The sequence below is a fragment of the Calidris pugnax genome, unplaced genomic scaffold (genome assembly GCF_001431845.1).
Source record: "Calidris pugnax isolate Ruff unplaced genomic scaffold, ASM143184v1 scaffold219, whole genome shotgun sequence".
Lineage (NCBI taxonomy): Eukaryota > Metazoa > Chordata > Aves > Charadriiformes > Scolopacidae > Calidris > Calidris pugnax.
In genome coordinates this window covers 13,204,177-13,222,296 of record NW_015094507.1, presented here as the reverse complement: position 1 = coordinate 13,222,296, position 18,120 = coordinate 13,204,177, and the positions used below count along the sequence as shown (strand labels likewise).

At 44.0% G+C, this 18,120-nt stretch overlaps 1 long non-coding RNA gene across 1 annotated transcript; it reads right to left on the bottom strand.

Moving 5' to 3' along the window:
- Positions 1–9,068: 9,068 nt before the first annotated feature.
- Positions 9,069–18,101, bottom strand: LOC106901747. Its single transcript, XR_001414380.1, has 2 exons — positions 17,128–18,101; positions 9,069–15,772 (listed from the first exon to the last, which is right to left on the bottom strand). It is a non-coding gene; the product is annotated as an uncharacterized LOC106901747 (long non-coding RNA).
- Between the last annotated feature and the right edge of the window lie 19 nt (positions 18,102–18,120).

Sequence of the window (18,120 nt, the reverse complement as noted above, 5' to 3'; positions counted from 1 at the left end):
TCTAATTTATCCTGTGTTTCGGAAGAGCTTGTGCTGCCGCCGAGGGTTTAATCTGGAGATGGAAAAGAAAACAACCATATTTATTTTTTATAATTTTTGTTTTTGGAGTTGCGGGCGCTAAGTTGGTACTTTGTGCTCGGGGCGCGGCCGGGTTGCCGTCGGGGGTGCAGAAAGATGCTCCCGACGAGGCGAGTGTCCCCTCGGCCTGACCGGGAGGAGCAGGGGGGCACTTCCCCGGCGGAAATTAGTCAGGACAAACTGACTAATTTTTTAGTCAGGGGTTTTAGCAGAAACGGTAAAATACAAAAGGAAAAACTCCTTCTCGGACCCGACTTCTCTCCTCTAACTGTAAACCCGACAAGCGCGCTTTTCGGCGGGAGAGTTCGCGGATTTCCACGCTGCCCCCTTGCCCGGGCGGCTCGGGGTCCCTTCCACGGGGGGAAGGGGGCGAGTTTGGTTGGTGGTTTGGCCGGCGAACCCCCCCCGCACCCCCTCCGTGCACAGGATCAGCCCCCCCCCCCGCCCCGTCCAGGGCAGAGCCGCTGCCCGCCCGGCACAGGGGGGCTGCCCCCCACCCGCTAGGGGTGCAGGCTGTTTGGGGGGGAGCCCGGGGGACCCCACCGCTCCCACGACGGGGCCAGGGTGTCCCGGGGAGCCGGGAGGCGGTCCCGGTGCCGGGGTCCAGCTTCATCCCGGCTGCGGCTCCGCGGTGTCCGGGCCGGCCCGGCCGAGGGGTACCCCCCCCTCCACCCCCGGGGACATCATCACCCATGTCATTTTTAAGGATTAAAAAGCGAGTAGGAAGTTTGGGGCCGGTTTTTCTTCCCCTCCTCCTCGCGGGGCGGTAAATCCTGGCAGGAAAAACCGGGCAGAGGCAGCTGGTAAAAGTGATGGCGAGAGAGCTCTCCCCCTCCTCTCCCCCTCCTCATCCCCGTCCCGTCCCGGGAGCTGGAAGAGACGCTCCTCTAAAAGTTGGGACTTGTTTTTAGCCAGCCTGACTCATTCATTAATTCCCTTTCCCTCCTTGATTCATTCATGGCTGCAGTCATTCATTGCCAAGTCCATGGAGGCATCAGCTCCTTGGTCAGTAGGGGAGACGTACAAACAAGGATGGTGCTATTTATTTCCCCTCTGCCTGTGGATTTCTAAGACGTTCAAGCAGGCACAATCATTAAACTAATTTGTATTTGATTGTTTGGGCGGACGGGGGTGAATTTTATTGCACTAAGCATTCAAGCACGCACGCATCGCTGATTACCAGTATACATTAAATAAAGTTGTTTGTACACATTGTCTTACCACATATAGGCAGTCTTATTATTCTAATTACTCTAATTAGTGCATTGAAATGTTTTCTACTTGATTTGAGGAGACAGTGATTAGTTCTATTACTTCTTTTAACTCTTATTTCATGGAAAACTGTTGATGCATGTTCCAATTACCTTGTTTTTCTCTTTAATATAGCGCGGGCCAAAAATATGATGAAATGATACCGTTGACGGGCGGAAACTTTCATCTATTTTCCCTTTTTAAAAGAGCTTCCATTTTTTATAGATCCTCCCGCCAGATAGACACTTTTCCCCCCCGCCAAGCGATCGCAAATAATTATTTCTAGCCAAAGCAGCACGTTTCTTCTTTACAATTTATTCTGCTAGTTATAGTTGTAGCATTTACTTTTTTCTTTTTTTTTTTTGTTTTAATTTTTTTCTTCCCCAAAGAGGGGAGTCTGAGATATACTTTCCGCGAATCTATTTCGTAAGTTTTAAATGAAGGTTACTATTAATTGATCAGATCGGTTCGTCAAACGTGTTACTTCGATAGGGAATTGTAATTAAAACCTTAATCCCGTTTGAGACTTATTTTTTCCTTAAACACTTTCTTGAGGGATTTTTTTTTTTTTTCCCCTTTCTCCCTTTTCCGTGGTGGTTGCCGTTTTAAGCGCGGCGGAGGTACCGAGACTCCACCAGAAAAAAGGATGCTCTTTCGTTATCAAAATCCCCATCTTCGCTATTGAGCCAATAGAGGGTTTTGTGTGGAGTTTTGGGGCTGTGTGTGTGTTTTTTTGCCTTTTGTGTTGATGTGCCGGCCACTCCAACCCAGCCGGTGACAAAGCAGGCGGCGGGGACGGAATCTCGCCTTCCTCTCACGTTACAGCCCAGGGAGACTGGGGCTACTTCTCGGTGGTAAAAACACTGCTTTTATTGTTGGTGTTTTCCCCCCTCCTCTCCTCCCCGCCGAGTTTGTTAAAATAAATACGAAGGGGTGGGATGAAGGGGGGGGAAAAAAAAAAAAAAAAAAAAAAAAAAAGAAAGAAAGACAGAAAGACAGAAAGACAGAAAGACAGAAAGACAGAAAGACAGAAAGACAGAAAGACAGAAAGAAAGAAAGAAAGAAAGAAAGAAAGAAAGAAAGAAAGAAAGAAAAAAGAAAGGCAAAGCGTCCCGTAAATTCTTAGAAGTCCAGGTCTGGGGGGAAATCTATGGAGTTACATAGGTAAATACTGGGCCTAGGCTGCTTATACTTTTAATATTTAAACTGGGATTATAGGGGATCTGAAGACGCCTCCCTAACCTTTGCCAATTGCCTGTGCGAGGAGAAATCCCGCAAGAGGCACGAAGGGACCAGGCGCCTTCCCGTCGCCTCCGACAAACCGCCGGGGCGGCCGGGGACCGGGTCCCCTCCGGGGGTCGGGGGTGAGGGACGGGGAGGGGGGGAAATTCGGGGGGAGAGGGGGGGAAAGGGAGACGGGGGCCGCGGTGGGGTTTGAGGGGGTATGTGTTTGTTGTGGGGCGGGGAGCTGGGGCTTGTTGCTCCTTCCCGCACAGCCTCGTCTCCCCCGGTTCCGCGGACCGGCCCAGGAAAGACGCCACCGGCTCCGGCCCCCGAAAACCGGCACCGGGGCCGCGGCCACGGTCACGGCCACGCGTGGAGCGCGGGCGCCCCCCAGCGGCCACCGCCGCGGCGGGGACTCCCCCGGGAAGGGGCAGGGGAGCATCCCCCCTCCTCCTCCTCCTCTTCTTCTTCCTCCTCCTCTCCGAGACCTCTATCCCTCCTTGGACGCAAGGACGGCAGGGCCGGAATCCCGGAGGAGATGTGGTCCTGGGGTGGGGTGGGGGGTCTCTCAAATCCCACCAAAAGGTTTCTCTTCTTGCTGAAGTCAAACCCATCCCAGAGGCCAGACCCTCACCAAAGGCTTCCAAAAAAATATAATAATAATAAAAAAATAATCAAACCCAAATTTATTTGGGTGAAACCCCCCCGTTTTCAGCGACCCGGAGGCAGTCTCCTGTTGGGGTGCTCTCTCTCTTGTCACCCCCCATCACGGCATCCCCCTGGCACAACCACGACACCCTCCCCCAGCTCCTGGCAGCCCTCAGGGGTTCGGCTCTTGGTGGGACCCAGGCCCCAGCAGCAGCAGCACTGGCTGGTAGGACCATACCAGTTCCCATCTTGTGTTTGTCCCAGTGCTACCGGTACCATCACCACCGCTTGCCGTGCCCAAAACGGTAAAATATTGTGAGTATCGGGAGCCCGAGCCACTCAGACATTCTGCTGCAAACACAGAGGTGACATATCACGATCTCAGAGCCTCTTGCTAACTCAACAAGCAAATTGAGCTGAAACAAAACCGAGCAAAACAAAACACAACAACAACAACAAAAAAGAAAAAACCCACCCAAGAAAGATTAAGTTTCAGAAAGAAATGAGCGTTCTGCACAGAACTAATCACCCTACAGACAGCGAAGGCTGCCGCGCTAAGCAGGCAGGGGAGGAAATAACATATATTTTTTTTCCAGCTGAACGTCAGGTGTGGATCTGTTCAGATAACAGAAATAAGATGCTGCGCACGCGGCTGGAAGGGGAAGGTAAGCAGAGGCTGCACCCTCGGCTACGGACCGAGCCCATGTCACTCCTGGCTGTGGGGACAGCCCCTCGCAGCAGGCAGACAAGCCACGATGAAGGTTCAGCCTCCAAAGGGAAAAGCTGGACCCTTCCTGAACGGGCAGATAAATAAGGATGGATTTATTTTTCAATGGGTTTGGGGGGCTGGGTAATGTTGCCCCTTTGCAGACTGATTTTGCTCAACGCCCTCAGCGTGTAAATCATAGCCCAAAGCAGACAGTTTTAAATTTTGCTAAAATCTAAGCCCTTAACTTAAGCAGTCTCTCACTAAAATGACAAACACCTGGTCCTTTGAATTGGGCAAGAAAAAGGATGGAGAACCCAGCCTGCCTACACACCTTCCATGGCCGACTAAGGAGGTGTTTCAGAGGACCTGCAGAGGGACAGCGGGTCCATTCGGCTTCGGTGCTGCCACCGCCCCAGCTGATCACTCACAAAACCAGTCCCACCACAGCAGGGGACAGGCCACAGAGCTACACACCTGCAGGGGCAGGTTAGATTTCACTTCTCTCCTGCCCACAAGGCTGAAATCAATCTCCCTCTCCCCGGCCTGGCCCAGCACCGTGACTCTCACACTCCTGCCTCTGCATCTCCAGTGGAAGGGCAGAAGGGGGCTGACCCAGACCATCATTGAGGCACCACCCTTGGAGGTGTTCAAAAGATGGGTTGACATGGTGCTGGGGGACATAATTTAGTGATTTTTTTTTGTCAGAGCTAGGTCGACGGTTGGACTGGATGATCTTGAAGGTCCCTCCCAACCTAGATGATTCCATGATTCTATGATCATTGTGGAACCCAGTGGCTCAGCCTCAGCTGCACCTTCAGCTCCCCTTGGCCTGAATCCAAGGCTTCCCACATCCCAGCGATGCTCTCCCACCAGGCTTGGACCTAACACTTAGCAGCTCAAACAAGTTCAGCTGCAGCAAGGCCTCCAGCACCTCCTGCTCCTAAACACGCAGCCGAAACACGGGGCCATGGCTGCTGTGGCAAGCCCTGTCATTTAGATGTCCCAAACACTTGCTATTTAAGATCAAATTCCGCAGTGTCTACAGGTTCTGGGGTAAGAAGGACCCGCTGTGGGGTTTGCCCACTGGAGGCAGTGGCTGTGACAGCGGCGAGTGCTGTAAAACACCAGTGACAGCCTCAGCGAAACGCCACAATCCCAGCTTGGTACCTGACACAGAAAGGCATCCCAAGGGATATATATGGCCCCTTTTTTCATTTCTGTGAGTTTTGAGACCTAATCTAGCATTGCTAAGTTCTTGACCAGAAGGAATGGTCCCTCTGCCTTCACTGGACAGACTCTGCTGGGCCGTCAGAGCGGGGCCATGGCACGCACCGACCGGCCAGCAGATGGAAAGATGCAAGGAGGAACTGTGGTTCCCTCACTCTTCCAAATTTAAACTCATCATCAGTAGGGGACTTTTGGGAAAAAGTGTTTTTATAAGACAGTGGAGTTCTCAGGAAAAAAATAAGAAAAAAAAGCTAGGGAGTAAGGTAGTACGCTCACTTTCTTGCAAAGAGGAGAGTACCCATTTTCACTTAGTCTCTTACAGTGTTTAGGGAAAAAAAACATCTCTTTATTAATAAAACTGTGTTCAACATTTTTGGGTGATAAACTGCAGTAACATTGAAAGTATTACAAATACCTAAAGGGTGGGTTGAAGGAGGATGAAGCCGGACTCTTCTCAGTGGTTTCCAGCAATAGGACGAGGGGTAATGGGCACAAGCTGGAACATAGGAAGTTCCACTCAAATATGAGGAAAAACTTATTTTTGGTGAGGGTGACAGAGCCCTGGAACAGGCTGCCCAGGGAGGGTGTGGAGTCCCCTTCTCTGGAGATCTTCAAGACCCACCTGGATGCAGTCCTGAGTGATGTGCTCTGGGCAATCCAGCTTAGCAGGGGAGTTGGATGATCTCTAGAGGTCCCTTCCAACTCCGACAATTCCATGATATGGTATGTTACAAGCCACAGACCAACCACATGCGTGAAGGTGACCCATCTGCTGGTGCTTGGCGCTGAGCTCCTCCAGCCCAAAGCTGCAGCTGGACACAGCAGCTCCAGTGACCGGGCTTCAGGTTCTCTTCCTGCCAACTGAAAGATGTGAAAACTGCCTAAGGATTGTATATGTAGGAAAAATGCAAAAAGGTGGGTTGTCACCCCAGCCCCCCAGAACTGGGTTCTTGCCATCAGGTGACAGATAGCACCCGATCATTAGCTGGAGAACATTAATCCCCACCCGTGCCTCCTTTCTGAAGATCTGCCACTTTGAGCAGTGGAGGCACAGATGTGAAAGCCTCTGCGCCTTTTGGAGAGCAGAAGAACACCCGTGGATCAATACTTTAACTTGAAAGCTGCTGTCATTCTCTGCAGAGACTGAATTATTTAAAAGTATATATATATATATAAAAAAAAAAAAATCCGAGCGGCATTGTAGCTCTCTAGGTTTGGTTGGTACCCGCTGCATTTTGCTCTTGCAAATTCCTTTCTCTCAGCCAATTCAAAGATAATGATTTACTCTTGCATAACATTAAAAGCTCGTCATGAGTCTCACCGGTATGAGATGCAGTGAATATTACCTGACTGCAGAGAGATGGAGAGTGGATGACAAGCTTTGTAACTCCTCCCCAGGTCAATCAGCAGGCATAGCCCTGACACCGACACAGCCCAGGGCTTCCCCCTGAAGCCTCTGTGCCCGCCCACCCACCATTTTTTTTGCCCCTCCTCAATCACTTAAAAAAGTTGATTATCTCACGCTCCACACTAGGTAGTGGTCACAGACCCTAAAGAAGAGATACCTACTGGAGGAACACAAGTTCCTCCGAAGCATCCTATCGAGTCTGTCAGTGCATTGTATGGAAAAGAAATACACAAATGCTGAAAACAGCGTGTCATCACCTTCAGTAATGGCTTGGATTAATTTTGCACACAAACCCTTTGCAATTACTACACAGAAGTGACTGCAAAAAGGGCAGCGGAGATTTCCCTCACCAGAGATACCACGTCCTAAGTTCTGTGAAGTTCACCCTCAAAGCACAACTGTTTTAGGTATTTTCAAACTGTCCGATGAAGCAGTTGAGGGCTCCTGACATTGGGCTGCAGGGAACAGCTGCTCCCAGCAGCGGCAGCAGCCCTGGAAAAGGTGCTGGGAAGCGATGCCAGGCACCAGACCCGACCGTCTTCAGCAGGACCTTGCAGCAAGAACGAGAACTGCTTGCATCAATCACACTTTAGAATCAATTAGGTTGGAAGGGACCTTCAAGATCATCCAGTCCAACCATCAACCTAACTCTGACAAAAAAAACATCACTAAACCATGTCCCCCACCACAATGTCAACTCGTCTTTTGAACACCTCCAGGGATGGTGCCTCAACCCCTTCCCTGGGCAGCCCATGATTCCCTTAGATGCAACCCATCTTTTCCTTTTAATTCCCATTCCAGTTGCCATTCACTCTCAGCTGCTTTTGATCATTTTTAGCAAATGTTAAAATGACTGAGGTGCTGTTGGTCCTTCTATGAGAGGGCTGAACTAACAGCTGCCCCGATAGTTACACTTAGTATGGGATACAGATACTAGAAAAAAAATAACCGAAGTGGATTGCCAATTGCATCTTTTTGTCACATTCTTTAAATACAGATTATTTAATGCCTATTATCTTAACTTTTTTATTTATTTCCCCACGGTGGACTTTATTCAAGCCCTGAGCTTGTAGCCAGTTAACGAGGCTAATTCTAAGCACAATTTATCCTTCTGACAAAGGAACTTCGTGGAATGTATCACTGGGGTCCAATGGCACTGAAGTTTGAACTTAAATCATTTGGGCATTTTTATCCAGAGAGATGGGCAAGACCTTGTTAAAAAAACGCTGCTGCACTTATTTTTAACTCCTAAGGATATTTCACAGTTCAGAACTGCCCGGCCGCTGCGCGTTGGGGCATTTTTAGGCTGGCTCTTCAAAACCCTGAGGGAAAGCATTACGTTAAAATCTATTTGTAACAATAAACCCCTGCATTGTATACGATGACACTGATATTAGCAGGGAATAAACAACTGCAGCACGCCTGGTGTCAGATCTCCAGTCTTCTGGTTAAATTCAATGAAGATCGCCAGTCCCATCTTAAAGCAACAGAGATAAGTTCACATTTTTGAATGTTTTGACAGAAGACTAAACTTTCCTCCCTCCCTCTGGACGTATCACATGTAAAACTACACGAGTGCTGAGAACGTGCAACCGCTTTCACCTCCCCAAATAATAACGTGCTCCTGCCAAATAATAATGTAATAAAGTGCATTAGAGACTCCCGGGCATTAAAGTCCGGAAATCCTGAAATCCAACAACTCAAGGCTTTGGATCTGTTTGAGCAGGAGCGTTGTCTTGAGGAATTAACAGTATCAGGTGAATCTAACACTTAATAAATTCTACCTAGGAAGAAAACAGGCACTGCTCAACACCAATACTGATATGGTAACTAACTCTCAACCAATAATCAAACTGTTCAGATAATTAGTGAAAAAAAGGAGGACAAAGCCTAGCAAAGCAGTGACTCGTTTCCAATTAGGTCCTTGGCTTGTTCTGAACAAGAGGGGCCCAACAAATTCCATGTCTCCTCCTGGTTCCCATTCCCAAAGCTGCAGATCTTTGCTAAACGTAGAGCTTCTCCTATGACTTAAGTTCCACAACATTTAAACGTAACTGCATCACTACCTGTACGTTAAAGGGATTACGATACACCTTACGGTAACAGAATTTGTGTTAGTGTAGGAAATAATTCTTGAAAGAAACGCAATAATTATTATTTTATTTTTTTCTTGGAGGTCTTTCTTGGTACATCACAGTCTCCATATTCCCCTCTACATCCCGTCTGCCTGTACCCATCTGTTGTCTCCTACACCATTTCAGGCAGCCAAACATTTATTTTGGGTAATGCACCTACCTCCATGGGCTTCCGTAGGGCTGCAGCAAGCGAAACAGTAAACAATACCACTCCTTCCTGATAAATAAATAAGCTCACAAATTCGTCTCTACAAACATCCAGGGTAACTTATTTCAAAACTAACAGTGATAAAAATACGCCCGAACTGTTTCTCTGAATGCATCGCATTTTGTGTTTTATTTCACCGTTTTTAAAAATGAATGCCCAAAAGGTCAATGAATGTAGACAAATAATTTATTTTTGGTTTATTTATTCATTATTTTATGTACACTTGGTATTTTGCAACACAGTCAAAGGGAAACAAAATAAGTGCAAAGCAAGATAAATATTATAGGTTGAATACATTTTAACACATTTCTGTCATCTCTGAATTAGCAGACACTGACAACCCAGTGAGGACATTAATTCCAACTTCTTTACACTGGCAGTAACCCGAATAAAATGGTTCAACACAGTATTATGACATTTTAAATGAGCCGATGCGTCAGAGTAAAACAGGCTTAATTTACTAAATGGAAATAACTGGCGAGTAAATAAGTAATTAATTTTTTAAGACAAAATGAAAGTATCTTGGAGTCAGCAGTAATAAACTCAATCATTTATAAATGTGGGGCTAACATCTCTGTTCTACATCGGTTCAGCCAAACCCTCGCCTTATACCACAAACACCTTTTAAGTGGTAGGAGTGGAAGGTGTTCAGTCGAGGAGGAGCCAGGTCTGCTCCTGCACAGAGACCTCTGGGCTCACACAGAGAGAGGAGACACGGTGGTGGCACCTCAACAGGAGCAATACTCTAATAACTTACCTCCCGTTTACTACTGGTCGAGCAGAACACCGAGAGGGGGAAAACAACATTATTTTGAAATGTAATCAAGTATTTGCATAAGTATAAAAAGAATGCACAAGCCTCAGAGGGGAATATTAAAAACAAATATACAGAAGATACTAAGGGAAACACTGCTAACACATGAAGAGGAGCATAGAATGAAAAATGGGGTTAATGCTGAATGTGTACCACATGGAATGACAGCACAGGGAACAGATCTGAGACCTGAGATTGCACACACTGACACAGCCTTTGGAACATTGACTATATTCTTTACTGAGAGCATGGTGAGACACTGGGACAGGTTTCCCAGAGAGACTGTGGATGCCCCATCCCTGGAGGGGTTCAAGGCCAGGCTGGATGGGGCTTGGAGCAACCTGGTCTAGTGGGAGGTGTCCCTGCCCAGGGCAGGGGGGTTGGAACTCGATGATCTTTAAGGTCCCTTCCAACCCAAACCATTCTATGCTTCCATATTTAGGACTGAAAGGGTACAAAGCAGCAGACATTAACTTTGTGGGACAATGTAGCTTAACATCAGGAAACAGCCAAGAAATACACATCCATGAATCACTGTCCTCACCTCCCACTTTTGCTTTTGCCAACCACTGGCTCCACCATGCTTTAAATGTGCTCTTCTTTGCCTTTCTAATCTACACCTCCAACGTCTTGTTTCTCCTTTGAGACCTTAGTTAGGAAATTTATTGAAGCCAGTTGGCATGTTCTCAGATGTTCACAGCAGCATTTTGTACTTTAGGGCTTGAACCACCATTATGAGGGGAAAATAAACCACCTCAGTTTGGACACCTTTTGGATGCAGTAGTGACAGGATCTAAAAGTTAAGGAGCATTGGAACACCATCGAAAGTGGCTGTCCTCATTTCTGCTAGTTAAAATTAATAATATCACACAACTAACGTGCTCCCATCTGCTGCTTGTTATTCTTTTCACTGGAGTTTATTGTCCCCTTTCTTCTTCAGGTTTTAATGCCCAACTTGTAAGGAAAAAAAAAAAAAAGGTAGTTTTAAACACTCAGCTATTAGAAAACAAGAAGTTTTCTATTTTTAGCCAAGACATTTTATAGGGAGCAATCAGATACAGTCCAACCAACACAGGAAAGAAAGCGGTGTCCTGTGATGGAAGCAAGAGAAGTGAGGGGGCTAAGAGGGAGCACCTCACTCTGAATCCACACGTGGCAGGAGAGCACGCACAGCTCAGGAAGCTGAAGTCTCCCACAGAAGTTTTACATGGCCTGCGTGGACCTCAGCTCCTCCAGAGGTCAATTCAGGACCACAGTTTAAGACTGATCTGGTCTGAATCACCTTGTGGAGGAACCTCTCTCTCCAGAGCGAAGGGATCACATGATACTATTTTCCTAACTTTAGTACCTACCCTAGATATTTGAAACTAGACAATACAAATATCCTCCAGCTACTGCAAATGTGCTTAGAGGCAATTATCCCTTTTGTCCTTCTCAACTTGTTATTAAAAAAAAGGCATAACTTGCTTCTGGTGGTTACTGGCATAGCAGAGCAATTTACAGATAGTGTCCGGAACCGTTCCCTCTATCGCTGCTCTTCCACCTTCTATAAAAATTAGTCCCTTTAAAAGGTAACACAGCAGGAGTGCGTTGTAACACTACTCAAACTGTTGTGGCAGAAAATGTAGCATGCTCTTAAATCATAAATACAGTGCAAGTATTTTATTGCTGGTTATTTGAGGCAGTGCAGGGAGAAGTCTTATTTTTAAATTAAATCAGGTGCTGGGTTCAGGTATTTAAATTTGAAGATTTAAATTTGGAGATGCCATTCCTTCTCGTCTGCACATAAGAATAAATGGGAGCAGGAAATTTCCCCGGAAAATTCATGCACACGAGAGACCAGGCCAGTCTCAGCACACCCCAGCTCCACTGCCTGCCTGGTAAGGAGATGAACCCAGAAGCCAAAGGCTCTCTCAAGAGCTGCAGTGGCTTTGTGCTCACCAGGAAGAACGAGAGTGAGACCATCACCTTGATCTTGTTAAGATGCCTCAAGGGACAGCTGGTGATTAGGACTTGTTTGTATACAACAGTTAAATCTCAAAGTGCATGCCCTCCCACCCTCACAAACACACCAGTTTCTGGTTACTGTAATTAATTTTCAGCAACTATTCCAAAATTACTCCAAACATAGACTAGCCATTGGTTTCCAAATCACAACCAAACCAACTATTTTAATTTGCCTCTATTAGCTTCTGAAGAGTGTGTATGTGCAGAAACCTGCGGCGCCCCCCTGAAGAAACTAAATCTGAAAAGACCAAGGTCTGATAGAACCCATCTCCTGATGCCAAGCAAAGGACTGACTGCACTGTCCAACCGCTCCTGACAAGGGCATAATGGGAAATAGTGCACAAAAGATGGTCATTCATCACAATTATACACAGTATCTCCCTAAAATGCTCAGCCAGTTCAGTGTTTCATAAACTTTGTCCTCTTTTTCATCTGAACTCAAATTTTCGTTTTTTGACACTCTGAACAGCTAACCACTATACCCAGCTTCCAATCAAGTAAGCAGAAACAACTGGCACCTAAACCATGGTAATCCAAATTTTTTATAAAATCTGTGTAAACAAATACTAAAAATATGCAAACTAAACTTTTCCTAATATAGGAACTCAGGTAACTCAGTTTCTAAACACAAACTACTGTCAATACCCAAGAACAGGGATATTTATCTCAGTCCTTGGCCTGACTTTCAGACTTCAGAGTGACAATAATACTCCTGGAAACTAACTACATGTGCTCTGTGCATCACAGAACTGTATGTTGAAAACACTAGCAAAATTTTAATAAGTTACGTTCAGATTTTCCTACTAACCTCAACCAAGAAAAATAGAATTTCCCTTAAAAAAAAGAAACAAAATGAATAAATGAACAAGATTCTTGTGACACTGCAAGTTTCTTAAGATAGGTACCATTTCATTTCTCCTCCCTATCGTCTTCAGCAAACAGAAGAACCAAAAGGCAAGTCACAGAATGGCTGAGGTTGGAAGGGGCCCCTGGAGGTTACCTGGTCTAGCCCCCTGGATCAAGGAGGGCCACCTAGAGCTGGTTGCCCAGGCCCACGCCCAGACAGCTTTTGAGTATGTCCAAGGATGGAGACTCCACAGGCTCTTTTGGTCATCCTCACCATAAAATGTGTCTTCCTCTGGTCAGATGGAGTCTCCTGTGTTTCAGTTTGTGCCCATTTGCCTCTTGTCCCGTCCGTGGACATCACTGAGAAGAATCTGCCTCCCTCTTCTTCACCACTCCCCTTCTTCAGGTATTCCTACACATTGATAAGGTTTCCCTTCAGCCTTCTCTTTACTGTTTTTACCTCAAAACCACAGTTTGTTTGTCTTCAAAAAAAGGACCAAAAAATGCAGATGGGCAGCAGTAGGTGAAGAAATAATATTTTTTATGTAGTTCATAAAAATGAGAGAAGGAGACATCCGGAATTACCGCGCAGGTATGTACATGAAAGGTCAATATTAAGAGCATCTAAACACTAATTCTTGATTTCAAAGTATGAGCATGTGAAATTATACGGGAAACTAAATTTCTGGGAAAGAAAACAGCTGGTCTAGAAAGATGCACTTACTTTCTCACGTCTATAAATAGCTCTGGCCACCCTTTCATGAGTTTCCAGATAAATCTGGATAAGTCTCCTTTGTTTCTCTTCTCAACTTTCTTGACATTTGCATTTCTTCAGTATCCAAGGAAAAAGAGAGGGCTTTCAAGTAGTTGAGGCTTTTTTATTTGTTTGTTTTTAGAAAAGGGGAACAGAACATGCAAGAGAAAAACTGCATTCCTCACAAAGGATCCTAACTTTGTCTGTCCTAACTGTGCCATTTATCATTCTTAAGTGAAAACAAGACAGGGCGAAACTACAGCTACATAACTCAATAATAACAATACTTAGTCCATTAGCTGAAAAGGAAAATCTCACCACTGCCTGCTACTGCTGAGGCTGATTCTTCTTAAAAAAGCCACCTCTTGCCGAGGCCCTTCTTTGCCGATGAAGAGGATCTGTAACACACACCACTCGTGCCTCAGCCCTTCCTCATGTCAGTTCTCACAACCTGTCCCACTCCTGGTAATATTTAACAAACAGCCCTTCCTGGATTTCATTATCAAGCCAGAAATCTAAAAAATCACAGAAATCACCATCTTGGTGAAGGACAAATGCCTCCATTTGGGATAAATGTTGACTGTGTCTAACACAGGGTGTACAGATGCATTAAACCTGGAATTTCTAGCCTAGTAATCTCAAAAGCTACAACTTACAGAATCATTGCAAAAGAGTATTAATGAACATGTAAATCTATATAGAAAGTCACCCCCATACTCCATATAATAAAATGCTACATTTTGTCTAGTTTTTGTAAATGTCTTAGTCCTGCAGATGTGACGTGGGAAACATATCCTGTAAGATGCAATAAGTACACACAGTCAGAACCAGGACTAAACACATAATTTTTGCAAATGCACAGTGGGTAACATTTCTGATGACAGGAGAGCAGTTAAACTAGTCATAGTCTTAATTATAGCAATACAAAAGATTATCAAAATAGCTGCAATACATTAATTACATTTTCCTCTTAATGTCATGCATTTACAGAACTATACATATAGCCAGGTACATGAGATTTCAGAACAGAGAAAGGGGATGCATTTTCACCAAAAAAATTAAAAAATAAAAAAAGACATCACCAGCATTCGCAAGAGACTTGGGGGCAGAAGTAGATCCTGGCATTTAAAACACTGACTTTTCAAGTTGTCAGCATCTCTTTAATTTGTTTCTTTCTGGATGGATTTTGGAGGGTTTTGACGTCTGGGGATGGATGTCATTCCTGTCTTGTTTTTTGCTATTCCAAGATAGGTAGGACAACACTGGATGAAATGAGTCTCAGTTTAGTATTCTAAAGCCAAATATCTAACCTGAGCTAAATCACAGCTTACACAGTCTCCCGAGAGGATCTCCAGAAAATGATTCATTCTGCTTTCCTGAAATATCTATCTTAGGAGGAGATAAATAGCTCTCTAGAGGTGCCCAGATTCCTCCCTTAAACTACATGTCTAACTTTCAGAGAGCTACCATTCAGTGAGATGAATTCTACCCACTGTGTACCACGATCACTGGACATCTTGTATCTGGAAAAGCTGGCGTGACAGCCCCAAGAAAGAATCAGGCAGTAAATACAAGGGGTTTGTTTTGGGGTTTTTTTTTTTGGACCTCCAAGTGCACGGGGATTTTAAGGTCCACACTCCTATGCGAAACTGCTCTTCCATACAAGTCCTGCTCACTAATGTACTTAATCATGTGCGTAATTTAAACACCAGAAACCCCATCCATTTCCATCCAGGTATCTAGCCAGGCAGCTCAGGATTATCCAAGTACACTATTGAATTGAAGCCTTCAAGAGTTGGGAAGATGCTTTAAATGCTAAAATTATCATATTAATTTTTAATGTGACCAAAAGAATGACATTTCTACCTACATGCCATCCCACACCTATTTTGTACAGACAGTACGGAAGCCCCCTTTAAGTTCAGAACAGGAGCACTTCAGAGCAAGACTCTTTTTTTGGACATGTTAGCAATGTTTTTTTAACATCTCTTGCCAAAGCACGTCTTCTACAACGCCTCAGAAAGACAGACAGGATCAAACTACATGATTAAAAAAGAGGAATATCCTTAAAAGCAGAATTTAGATAACATGATTGAGGGATGGTCTAGTGTTGGAGATGACGACCCAATTCCAGAATAGCTAAATTCCTCCAACTGAGGAATTGCCATCATTTATTTTGTGTTAAATGAAACTGGAATAAATTTCCCTCGATATGACTGCTTCACAAGGAGACAGTCCACAGTAGTTATGGGACTTTGCATTCACACGCTGCCATACCCTGTAACTCCTTTCACGTGTCGACAAACCAAAAGGCACTTGGGCAAAGCAACAGAGGAAATCCAGCACACCTCCTGCCCAGGCTTTTCCTGCTGCACGGGTGGAGAGGAACAGTAAAACACCAGCTGAAAACACAACTGCCGTGATACACCTTTTGCTATTACGTTCACTTCACAAAAGTAATTCCTACAGGAAAAGTTGCGAGATTTAGACAAATATGCGTAAGTATGTACACACATACAAAAGATTCTCATATATACACACACAAACTTATGTGCACATACATAATTTATACATACATGTATAAATAGATATACACACGTTAAGTCTAAAATAGCAGAACTAAAAAGACAGTGATCCATTCTTCCTTCTTTGTGATGTATAAGGAAAGCATGTTATTTTCTTTATCCTGTAAATATTAGATACATCGAGTCTGGTCTATCCTCTCTTTGCTGGAAGACTTCTTGGACCTATAAAGCCATAGCTAAAATTGCTTCTTACCCGCTGATTGAAAGTTAAAGTCTAACTACTATAGATGGAAGTCTCTCCCAATTATTTCTCAGCTATCTGAATTGTGTTAGTAATAGCTAAGTTTTAAATAGTCCAAATAAAAAGCAGACTTCAGTTTATCTTTCAAGTGACAACAGAGGATTCCTGACAAAACCAATTTCAAACAGAAGTCATAACGTAAGCAAAAAAGTCCTTCAGTATGAACAAACTGTCAACTTAAACCTCCTTTATACTACCTAAAAAGCAATAGAGAATGAAATCCTTTACACATATATGATTACAAAAACACTTATTTGATTCAGTGACACTGTAGCAGTGAAACTGTATTATTTACCAAGTTTACCAGTTTGAAGGCACAATGGCTATCACTTCATCCGCATCCCATTCTATTTACAGTGAAAAACAAACAAGAAGAATCTCTAAGAAAAAAAAAAAGGAGATAAACACAGATGCACCCTGAGAAGTGAAATTTCACAACAAAAAGTTTGTTCTGAAATACTGTTCTTTGTAAACTCCCATTATCTGAACCTGTGTTCTCCTGTAAGTCAGACAATAATGTTTAATACTCAGTTACAATGAAAAATATTGTAGATTAAAAAAAAATAGTTAGAAGTTAAGCTCCCAGAAAAATTTACCAACCCAAACCTGACTGAAAGAAATGAGGTCTCACACAGAGTCACACCGCAGCTGCCAGCTGTCAGCATGGAAAAAATAAATAAATCTGAATCTAAAGATCTCTGACAATGTCCAGTTTTCTGGGAAAAAAAATAATAACTGGAATGGCATAATCTAGTTGGAAATCCCATAGTGCCATCTGTGTGGAGGAAAAAATCAAAAAGCCAACCGTGCATGCCCTTCTTTGGATCTGGAATTCCCAAAAGATTCTGCAAAATTTAAAAATCTGAGGAGAAAGGTCTTTTTATAAAATCAGATAAATCTTCTATAGCTGTTTGATGACATGGTTTATGAAGCATTGGCACCAGCACATGGAGTTCAAAGCGTTCATTCAGGAGTCATAGAGATTGTCAAACCTTTAATGATTCTAGTTGGTTATTTCCTGCATGAGCTGAAGTATTCGCTGCCAGGGATCTTCGGTGCGATGATGTACTTCTGCTGGACAAAACATTTTCTTTCTTATTCCAGTAGGTGTGCCATCAGTACAATAATGGTGGAGCCAATATCAAATGACAGGCTGTATTTCACGGTCCATATTCATCGACAATGGCTAAAAAGGTAAAATTCTAAACTCACGTAGCAACATACGCCAGTAGTGGTGTTCAAGGAAAAAAAAATAAGAGAAAAACTTAATTCAAGGAAGTGCAAAAGGAAGAAACCTCTAGAATTTGAACACTGACACAGTTTTCCTTCTCCAGAGGCTAAACAGTGTTAAAGAGATAGAGTGCAACAGTACTTTGAGCAATCACCTCTTAGGAAAAAAAAAACAAAAACCCAAACCAAAGCAAATCCAATACTAAGATTTGGTGATTATTAAATCACCAAATCATATTTCCCTTGTTTCAAACCTGCTATATTTTCATTGCTGTTTTCCTGAATAAAGATGTTCCTTTTTACACTTGACAGTGGATTTGATGCCAGTGTAAGGGACAGGTGCTAATGCATGACCCTAAGTTCCATTTTTTGTGGTTGGGTTTTTTTTTTATTTTCTATTTTTTAAGTTTTAGTTTTTAGATTTTTATAGTACTTTGCATGATAACCAAATGTATCGCAAATCAAGTCCTAGCCATGGCAGAAATTTGAAAAGAAAATTGCTCTGGAGTTTTCTACATGTTACCAGTTATGACACTAAGTACCTGTCTCAAACTTTATATCCCACACCAGAGAAGCAGCTGGCAATTTTCTCTTTTGTTTCTGCTCTAAATTCAGGTGGAAGGTTCTTGCATTTATCTGCTGTGTCGCTTAGGCTGGACTGTAAAACATCACTACATCTCTTTCAGGTGGAGGAAGGGAGAAAAATGTATCAGATACAGTTCATTGCCAAAAAAAAAAAAAAAAAAAAAAAAAAA